The sequence below is a fragment of the Poecilia reticulata genome, chromosome 6 (assembly GCF_904066995.2).
Source record: "Poecilia reticulata chromosome 6, P_reticulata-male-v2, whole genome shotgun sequence".
Taxonomy (NCBI): Eukaryota; Metazoa; Chordata; class Actinopteri; order Cyprinodontiformes; family Poeciliidae; genus Poecilia; species Poecilia reticulata.
The window spans coordinates 22231379-22242727 of record NC_088835.1 but is presented as its reverse complement, the minus strand read 5'-3'; the positions used below and the strand labels follow the sequence as shown (position 1 = coordinate 22242727).

Sequence of the window (11349 nt, the reverse complement as noted above, 5' to 3'; positions counted from 1 at the left end):
CAACATTGTCTACTCAACTGAAGATTCACTAGTCTGGCATGACATATGCTTAACAATGACACTGGAGGGTCTGCTGGATTTTCTAATTAATTCAGCTAATTACCTGGCGACTTGGGGGCACTTATCAATTTCACTCCCAGACAGTAAGTTCAACCGCTGAAAAAAATAAAATAAAATAAAATAAATAAAACAAGACAACGGTGGGATCATAAAACTAACAAAACTGTCCTGAAGTAGAATAGGACATTGGAAATTCCACATGCAAATGCAATACAAATGCACTATTCAGAACAGGAGTGCATCAGCTGTGACACTCATACCTCAAAGATGTATTAGCACTTGATGTTCCTGATCACCCCTTCATTTCCTTAGATTTTGACCAATGTAAGCCTTGATTTGATTTTTGATGTGCCAGAGCGCAAGGGAAGATCAGAAACATTGTGACAACAATCATCCTCATTCAAAAATTAGTCATAATTTTTATTAAATGTTTTATCTTGAACACATTGCTATCAAACGTTTTTGCAAAATTCTTTAACATGAACGAACAGAAACCAGACAAAAATGTCAACATTATGGAAAGGGCAGAGTGTTTATAGTTATTTTCATTCTTGTTGAAGTGTTGACACAAGTCTGATTACAACCACTTGCTAGGCTGTGTGGAAAACATTGACAACCTTGAATATCTGACCTGTAAAAGAATAGGGCATAGGATTTTTTGTTTGCATGCGGTGGGTAGATGTTGAAAATGAAGCGGAGATTACTAGATGTTTTTCTCAGATATCCGCAGGTGTCCTGCAGCGGTCGGTGTTGGGGAAACCAAATTGAATCCCCATGGCTAAGGGTCATGGCACAGTTCAGATGTTTATTGATTAAACGTCAACTGCCCAGGTGAACATGATTCACAACTCAGAAGGGCCTAATTCAACAATCCATCACCAGCCGAGGGACGTTCAAACCAAAACGTCATCTCAGCGTCCTCAGTTCTCAGGCAGTAACACCCCATACCAAACTGCGAAACTGATGGTGGCCTTTAGCTGCAGTATTATTTGAAACTTTTACAAGTTTTAAAGCTTTAAGAGAAACATGTATGTTTGTCTGTATTTGTCTATCTATCTATTAAATATAAAATACGTATTTCTGGCCACATTTTACATCATAGCAATCAAAAACATCACTGAACACACTACAATAAAATGAGTGGTAAACAGTGCTAAGATGATGTTAACTAAAAACAAAAAAAATCCTTCCATTGATTGTGTGTCAAAAATTGTGTGGTGCTCTGGGAACAATATTAGGCAACAAAGAGATTCACGGGGGAGACTGAGGTTAAAATTTGCTGATAGGTGCCATGGAACTGTAGTTGGGTATATTAATTTGGATTGCAGACCCTAAGGGTGACCCTTCACATGAGACAGAGGTCTGGCAGCTCTGGTCTTAATGCAGGCCATGAGCGAACTGTGACACATAACCTTGCCCTGTCACCACCCTCACCAGTGTGTCAGGTTGCATTACTAGGATTGACGTTGAGCCAACACTCCAGTCCTATGAGATCTGAGGCTCTGTATAACCTCGCCTTAGCTATGTACCAGGGCTAGGACATTTGGGGCATGGTACTGGATTGGGATGCCATCTGTATTTGTGGCTTTTACCATTTTTGTCCAAGGGCATAAGCTATTTTAACCTTGGATAAGAAGGAGCTGTTAGTGTTTTTCAGCCAGAATGAATAAACTGTAAATGTAAAAATGAAATATTTGGGACTTTAGGGGGTTGTTTTTGTGGCTAGTGTGCTAATCAAGTTTACACAGTCACAAGAATAGTCCTCATTAGCATTTTCCACATTCTGTTTGTTTCATATTTTGGTGCAAAAGGAGGATGGATTAGCACCACTTTAAGAGTGGAGTTTATGGATGCAGTGGAAAATATTCAGCTGTGAGTAAAACTGTATGCACTGCATACTTTAACTCTGTGAAAGGTGATATCAAAATAAACTACATGAAGATCAGAAACAGTCAGTTTGTGATATTCCATTGGTAATCCAGACTTTTATTATGGCAATTTTTTGTTTGCTTGTTTGAAATTTGACAGACCAAAATGGAAAATTAAACTTTGGTGTTTTAAATATGGCCCTCTCCAAGATTTGAGTGACTGCTGTTCTCAGGGCCGGCCCAAACCATAAGCAAACTAAGCAACTGGATAGGGCCCCAGGGCCACCAAGTGGCCCTTTCAGTAGACCATTTTTTGTTTGTTTGTTTTTTAAATAGCGATTTCTATGTCATTACAATGACAAAAACACACAATTTCATCATGAAGTGATTGGTTTTTACAATAATATATTTGATAATGTATGTAGAAATCATTATTTTATGGACAAAAAGGAAAAAAAAGTAATTGCTTTTGAGGGGCCCCTGGTGGGCACTGTAGGTATTGCATGCTTCGCTGGTAATTTGAGCTGCCGCGCAGAAATACAGTGAGCAGAAATACAGTGAGCAGAAATACAGCGAGCAGAAATACAGTGAGCAGAAATACAGCGAGCAGAAATACAGTGAGCAGAAATACAGTGAGCAGAAATACAGCGAGCAGAAATACAGTGAGCAGAAATACAGCGAGCAGAAATACAGTGAGCAGAAATACAGTGAGCAGAAATACAGCGAGCAGAAATACAGTGAGCAGAAATACAGCGAGCAGAAATACAGTGAGCAGAAATACAGCGAGCAGAAATACAGTGAGCAGAAATACAGTGAGCAGAAATACAGCGAGCAGAAATACAGTGAGCAGAAATACAGTGAGCAGAAATACAGCGAGCAGAAATACAGTGAGCAGAAATACAGCGAGCAGAAATACAGTGAGCAGAAATACAGCGAGCAGAAATACAGTGAGCAGAAATACAGCGAGCAGAAATACAGCGAGCAGAAATACAGTGAGCAGAAATACAGCGAGCAGAAATACAGTGAGCAGAAAAGGGAGAAGCAAAAAAAGACAAAACAAAATATCTATTTTTCTTGACAAATACGCATGTTTTGGGGAAATAAGAAAGAAAATATATACATTACTTGACAAAAACTCATGTGTAAGGAAAAGGAAAAACTAAATATTAAGTTTTTATTCTTATCAAAATATATATTTAGGTTTTTATTTCTTATCAAAATATATATTTATGCTTTTATTTCTTATCAAAAAATATATTTATGCTTTTATTTCCTATCAAAATATATATTTATTATTTTATTTACATATTTATTCTTTTATTTCTTATTATGTCAGTTTTGGTCCTCCATAGTTTCGGGGAAATGAAAAAGAAAATATACACATTACTTGCCTCCACACCTGTTCCTGTGGCTCAAACCTGTTCCCCCTTTTTGAACAGGGGGTCCAGCACCCCAGTCTGTAAATTCAGAGAAACTTCCCCCGATGTCCATGCAATATTGCAGAGTTGCGTCAGCCAATGTAACCCTTCAACATCCGAAACCTTAAGGAACTCCATGCGGATCTCATCCACCCCCAAGGAGCTTTTAAACCACCTCGGCGACTTCAACCCCAGAGATTGGAGAGCCCAACCCAGAGTCCCCAGGCTTAGCTTCCTCAATGGAAGGCATGTAGGTGGATTTTATTTTCGCTCGATACTTCCTCAGTATCGAGCGAAGGTGTTCATCAGTCAGACGACTCCTGTGAGATGTTTTGGTCATCTTCATCGTGGGGAAAAGTTGCTCACACAGATAAGTGCTGCCGAACATGGAAAGCATTTGAGCAGCTTGGGTGCGGAGCTGAGGTTTTGTGTCAGGGATGAACTGCGGAAACTGCGGCTTCATACTTTGACTTCAGCGTGTCATTACAGTGGAGTTCAATCAGTTCCATTTGGAGGCTGGTTGGTGTATTTTCCACATCGACTGTGAAGGAATTACTTAGCAGTTCAAATCTACATTTCTGGTCATCAAAGTCGGCAAATTGCCGGCAAAACTCAACGCAGAGTACATGGAGTTTTTCAGCAAACTGTGTGCACGGGAACACGGCGCTAGAGAGCTGCGTTTTTATGGTTTGGCAGCAGGGAAAATAGCCAAGGTTTCCGTGTAGCATTGGATTTTCCCACAGGTGCAGTTTAGTTTTAAAAGCTCTCACTGCAGCGTATGTGTCTCTGTGATGATGCGTCCCCACCCGTGAAGCTGCAGGTTCAGTGCATCGAGATGGCTTAAGATGTCATACAGAAAGGCCAGCTCACACAAAAACGTCTGCTTCCTGGTTTTCATTTTGCTTTCCAGAAACTCACATATTTCTTCCCGCAGCTCGAAAAACCTGTGCAGTACTTTCCCTCGGCTTAACCATCTCACCTCGGTGTGATACAGCACGTCTGCGTGTTCCGACCCACACTCCTCCAGAAAAGACTTAAACTGCAGTGATTCAGACCTTTGGCTCTTATAAAGTTCACTACTTGTGTCACTGTGGTCACAACATGTTCCATCTTTAGGGATTTGCCACACAGTGATTCCTGTTGTTTGATGCAGTGATAAACAGTTAGCTCACTTGCACAGTTCTCTTCCCGGATCTTATCCCAAACCCTGCCCACCAGTCCACTTTTTTTGACCGGACATCGCTGACGCACCATCTGTCGTTAATCCCACGAGTTTATCCCACGGCAGCTTTATTTCAGTTACACATTTGGGAACCTCTTCAAAGATTTCCTTTCCTGTGGTTGTGCCATGCACATATTTTAATCCCAAAAGTTCCTCCATAAACACACAGATTTGAGTCCACTCCCGTCGCTGCTTTCATCCACAGCAAGGGAGAATGCCATCTTTTTCCTTTTCCATTAGCTGGTCATACAGATTGGTGGCAAGATCACAGGTGCAATCAGCTACAGTGTTTCTGCTCAGGCTCACATTTGAGCATGCTTGTTTTTTCTCTGGGCACAACAGGTCACAAACTTTCATCATGCACCTTTTTTTCAAACTCTCCCTGATTTTGCAATCTCTGCTGCCACAATATAACTAGCCTATACAGCAGCTTCACTTTGTGATTTGGCTTTTTTGAACATTCTGTTGTTCAAGCTTCAAGCTTCCATTTTCCTGCTCCTTTGAGTCATATCCAAGTCTGTTCTACATTCTTTAGCTTCTGACCCAGGTGTTTTTTTTCTTCTGGTTCATCAGGGACACAGGGAAGTAGTGATGGCTTAGCAGTAGTTTTTCATTCCTAGAACCAGAGTTTGGCGTTAGTGGAAACCATAAGAATAGATGCTAAGTAAAAGGTAGTACCTTTTGAATTGGAGTCAGTATGGTGGAAAAGGCTCTATAAGTTTAGAAAACGCCATATACACTATTTGTAATTGTACAATCGGAAAGGGGGGCTGCCAACATTGATTTTCTCCCACTGAATAAAAACTGGATTAAGAATAAAAAATCCTGACATTATGAAACGTCATCATTGCAACTAAAGATGAATGAGTTTAAAGCTGTTTTATCATCTGTGTTGTCAAATGTGACTGTCACTGTATAAGACTGTGTACAGTGTGTCTTCAAACTTATTGTAACAAGTCATGTGAGATTCTACCTTAAGTTAAAAATGTTATTGCCATCATTTCTGTGAATCGTTGTTTATATTTTATGATGCCGACTTTTTTTTTTACGTTCCTAAAGAAGATGCTGGTGACCTCTGCATGAACCACAGTAAAGCATATCAGAAAGAGTTTGCATGCATGTGTGTGTAAAGAGGGTGTGGAACAAAACAATTTTTGAATCACTTTAATCCAAAAACATTACTAGAACTCTTAATACCACAACTCATATGGGTAAAGATTAAATCAAAATTCTAAGCAATATATTTAGATCAGATAAAAGAATTTTATTTTTTTTTCTGGATTATCATCCCACATATTTCCAGAATGTTTTACATGGAGTTATCAGAGGTGAAACACAATGGTACTCATCTTTCCTTTCAAATTATGTTTGTTTTTTTTACAATACAATAAAGAACAAAAGTGTTTAACCTTCTGTAGAGAATGCCATGACCTACTGATAAAAAAAATGTGTCTCTCTGTTATGTGGTCATCCACTGGGAAAGATGGAAAAATGGTCAACACGGGGGAAAACAATACTTTCGTTTCCAGTGGTGGTTTCCCCTCTACCACATTTTCAAGAAGACAATAAAAGAAGACAGGCAAAACTGAGAGTCAAATCGAAGGTTAATTGGAGGCAGGAAAATGTCAGCCAATTTTACCGATCACCCACAAGGGATGTGCAGCCCTTGGTGGAAAAAAAAGATGCCAGAATATCTGCACAGTGTATTAGCTCCCCTTTCTGTAATGGTCTCCTGAAGAGAGTGATGATGACATCCTTTCCGCACTCTGCAGCTTCCCCCCCAAAGCATTTATGTGTGCACCAAAGACAAAGTGAGAAAGAGTGTGTGTTTGTGTGTATTAGAGTATGCTTATATGCATGTGTTGTATGCTTTATGTCAAAGCCTGTATTGTTATTGCAGATGCAGCCTCCCCTGGAGCCGACAGGTGTTGGCACCAAATCTCTCACACCTCTGTTGTCATGACAGATCCATCCCCTCCAGTTAGTTTTAGTGAAACATGCGGTGGTTTGACACAACAGCATTTCATTTTGGGCCTGGTGAGCCATGTAGTACAGGTACATCAAACATAATAGAGAAGGAAACCTAATTATCTATGCAGTCCGGCTTATGACTTCAAAACTGTGTCTGGAAAACTTTTTAACAGTGATTTTCATTTTTAAAATCTCATGTGCTAATTCTGTGTGTTTTGCCAGTGCCTTGGAACTACTAAACAGGTAAGGCGTAGGCCTTTAATAGGGACTTAGTAGATGATGTGTTCATGAAGTTTGGAAAAAGTTTCTGTGGTAAGAAAAAGCTTCTTTTTTATTTCTTACACAAGAAGGAATTTTGGTCCAAAATGTCTCCTGATTGTGAAAATAAAAAGAGTCAATAACTCCTCTTGTTATTTAGCTTGACTCAATGAAATGTTTTTTTAATTTGAATTCAATTGGAATTAAAGAATCTCCTTAGTCTTTTTTGCATGCAATAATTATATTCAGCTGCAGTTGTTTTCAGCTGCATTATGAACTAAATGATCAGGATTGCGTCTTCATCTGCTGGCTTATTTTATATTAGCATTTTAACTTCTTTTTCAAACACCAGAAGTGAAGCTTGAAGGCAAGCTAAAGATAATTCATTCTTCAATAACTATACATTAAATAAAAATTAGACAAAACATAATATAGTTTACATAATATAGTTAGTACTGTCCCTAACTTACACAGACACATGCAAACACTGATGCCTTCATATTTAAGAAATGGAAGAAAAAGGGATGTTTTAGGGCCAAACTGCATAGTGTGACAAATTAAAGAGCTATTGTAGCTATTGGAAAAGCTATTGCAGGTTAACCCTCAAGAGAAAAACAGAGATTGATTAAATAATTTAAAAAAAGACTTTCCGCTGCTCCTGGTTACAGTTGCAATGCTAATAATGATCATATAAAATAGACTACATGATGAAATGAATGTTCTGAATTCTGTTCCACTGATCTTCAAAAAGTAATTGCAATCAATAAGACCTATGTGATGGTGCAGTTGTTAGCCTCGCGACAAGAAGGTCCTGGGTTCAAATCCCTAAATGGAGATTCAAACGGCTTCCTCTCATATTTGACTCAACATGACTATGATGTTAAATGACTACTCTAAACAAAGCTTTCAGGGTCCTGCATGGTTTTGTTTCTCTGTTGCCCTTTGATAGACTAGCAACCTGCCCAGTGTGTATCTTATGTCTCATCCAGTGACCAGGAGAGTGGCACTAGTCCCCCTCAACTTTGCAAAGATAAGCAGGTACAGACAAGTGATGGATGAATAAAATTATTTAAATAACAGAATTTCATGTTTATTGGAACTTTGCTGATCAAAGCTGGATTGTTGCTAGCTATCAGCTGCGAATTTAAGCATTATAGTCTATTTAGCATTGATCTTGCTCATAGAACTAAAGAGAATAATGGCAATAAAACAATTACTTTTGGTAGAAGAAAAGGTGGTGTAGTCTAGTCTTAATTGGTGGGTCGCTTTGCTAAGCTGATCTAGTCTGGAGGCTGCCAGTCAATGAACTGGTCAATTAATCTTTCCTTGCTCATAATGAGGTGAGGGATTTCCGATGGCTGCTCTTTCACACAAAGACAGACAATGTGCCCAGAGGATCTTCTGTCCCTGCAGCAAGTGACCTGGCAATTAAAAAATGTACCTCCCTACTTCCCTCACCCCACCAGGTGGCAAATTGGTCTGACCCAACATCATATCAAAAGGACAAACCATGACTTCAAATCAACTTCAGAGGGACAAAAGGAACAAAGGACATCATCTTCCATGAAATAAGATTGTTGTATTAAGGCTTATGGCCCCATATCATTTTGTCCTCCTCATTTTGAGTTAAATGAAAAGAGACTAGTTGGATCCACCCTGCTGGGTTTCGCCAAGGTTTATCCTCTCAGAGGCAAAGAAAGAAGAAGAAAAAAAAACGTGTCATAGCCTGATATTAATTTGAAGATACAGATGTGTCAGTAGGATAAGCTAAATGTTAAAGGTTAAATGTGCTTGACCTTGCATTGTAGCAAGCTTTAAATCTATTTATGAACAAAGATGACAACTGGAGAATAGGTCACAGTCAGTTACAACTATAAACCAAGGATCAAAAACAGGATATATGACCTTTGTATGGATGCTGTTTGTGCTAATCATATATGATGCTAATCCAATGAAAAGAAATAGAAAGCTAATGAATGAAGAAAATAAAACATTGTACTCACAGAAATACTGAGATGTTATTCATACATTATGAAATAAACACCACATTTTTCTTTGCACATATCCACTACTAAATATTTCACAAACATTGTCTATGTGTACTGTGCTCAGGAGTAGAGGGAAATGTAATAAATTAGAATAGCATCAAAAAGTTACATCCAGTACATACAAAGAGATTTAATGGGTCTATTAATTGTGAAAGAATTCAAGAAAATTTTTTGCTGAAAATATATTTTTTGCATATGGTGTAATTTTTTTTTTTTCTTTTGCGGGCTTAGGGAGATTTGCACATTCATGTTATATTGTGGTCATGTTACGGCTCATGCACACTTGACAATTAACCAGCAGTTTGTCACTGACACCCTCCAGGAAAATAAAGAGTGCTGTATCCAAGCAGATCAAGGGGAAGTTTAGTGGAGGGAAAGTGTGATAAATAAGGTGCACAAGTAACAGTAGAAACAAGAACCTTAACTGAAAGTTAGTTCTAGAGTTTGAGAGACATTCAAAAAAAGAGGAGTGTTGCTGAAGTCCAAGCTTCAAAGACCACCACAGAAGTACCCAGGTCATGGCCTAGAAAGGCTATATTCCTTGTGTTAAGTCACTCCTGAACCTGAGAAAATGTCAAAAGCACAAGTTAAGGAGAAAAACAATTGAGCTGTTGGTTAGTGTCCCAAAGGAATCTTTTTAGCTAAAAGTACATTTTTCATTCTGTTTGTTGGTCCACTGTGTTTTATCAAGTCCGAAGTAAGAAGAGCCATCTGCCAGGAAAATTCACAGCAATTCAATGACAAGCCTAATGGAGATTCATGTTTTCTTGTGCAGATGGTACACCTGTCTCCATCTTTTTGCTTTTAACCCTGTCTCTCTACTAAACAAGTCAGGAAGCTATTGTTCCAACTGATTGTGGGTTCTGTCTTTCATCCAGTAGGCTGCAAAACTAGAATAGAACTTATCTTTTCTACTCTTTGTCTCCCTTATATGTAGTTACTAGAGGAGCATCTACTGATCCTGAGCTACTACAAATTTCATTTTACAGCACAACTTGGTACATGTACACAATTCCAAAAGTGCAAAGACTTTATGTAATGACCATGGTATAACTGTAGGGGATCCCCAGCAAACGAAAATGAGAGACACCAGCACTCACAATGCAGATGAGTTGAAGGTTAAAACATACTGGGCTTTTTCACCATCAATGATGCCTGGCATGGAGACTTAATGTCCCCTTGCCAGGCATATAATTCAAGCAAACAGAGCTCTGATTTTGTGGGTGTGCATGTATGGTATAATGCATGAACATACCTTTTTATATCAATAAATCTTCTATTAAATATTCTTAGTATCTGAAAGAAGCACAATATTAGATTGGCATTTTCTATAAGCAATTTTCATCCAAATTAGGATAAAAAACATGAAATATACCACTCTGTATAACAAATCTATTATATGCATTAGAGTTTAGCATTTTCATTTAGATTAACTTTTTAGTAAATCATAATTGTATACTCCATATATCCAAGATTTAGAACTGTACTTGAAAATCCTTGAAAAGTGTTACTATGAGTGATTAAACTATGTATGAAAATAGAGATGAACCACTACCAAAATGCATTTTCACTTTCTCTAGTCAACTATCATTTTAGCCATTTTTAAATCAACCACTCTTTAACTTTTGAGCTTTACTTTTTACACAGCCAAATAACTTTTTTTTTTTTGAAGAAAGGGCAATTGTACATTTAAATTCACTGCACCGAGTCATCTGTCACAATCCTCAGTGATCCATGACTACCAAGTGCTGCCATGCAGAATGGTGTACAAATCAGGAATCAGCCGACTCAGTGCTTCAACCTGATAGCTTGACCCTTGACATTTAGATATCAGTCTGTCATATTTTAAATAATACAGATGTATAAAAAGTTGTCTGCATTCAGTTTTTTTACCTTTTTTAGTAAGTATAAATGAACAGGTAGAGGATGTGCTACGCCCACATGATCCATGCCTTATTTTTACTCCTTTACTTAGTGGAAATTCAGAGCTAGAAAATTATGGGTAATGTACAGAGATCACCCACAAAAAGCAAATCACAATTATCTGCTTTTTCCTTGACTCACTGTCAAGATGCCTATATTTTGATTTATTTGCTCAAGATCTGCAGGAAGATATGGGGCAGAGAAATATGTTCTGCTCAGAGGAACTTGAGCAGGACTAGTAAGAGGGGCACAGGAGGGAAAATAATATAAACAGAAACAGATAAAATACACATAAAGCTGAAACACCCTTATCCATCCATTGTCTTACATGCGTATCCCCAGTGGGGTCGCGAGGGGTCCTGGTGCCAACCTCCAGCGTTCAACAGGCAAGAGGCAGGGTACACCCTGGACAGGTCGCCAGTCCATCGTAGGGCAACACAGAGACAGACAGGATAAACAACCATGCACACACACACACGCACACACACACACGCACACACACACCTGAGGAGAAATTAGAGACCAATCAACCTGACAGCCAAGCTTTTGTACTGTGGGAGGAAGCCGGAGTACCTGGAAAG

General features: G+C 38.6%; 1 pseudogene; it reads right to left on the bottom strand.

The window, feature by feature from the left end:
• Positions 1 to 3145: 3145 nt before the first annotated feature.
• Positions 3146 to 5029, bottom strand: LOC145551868 (general transcription factor II-I repeat domain-containing protein 2-like; annotated as a pseudogene).
• Between the last annotated feature and the right edge of the window lie 6320 nt (positions 5030 to 11349).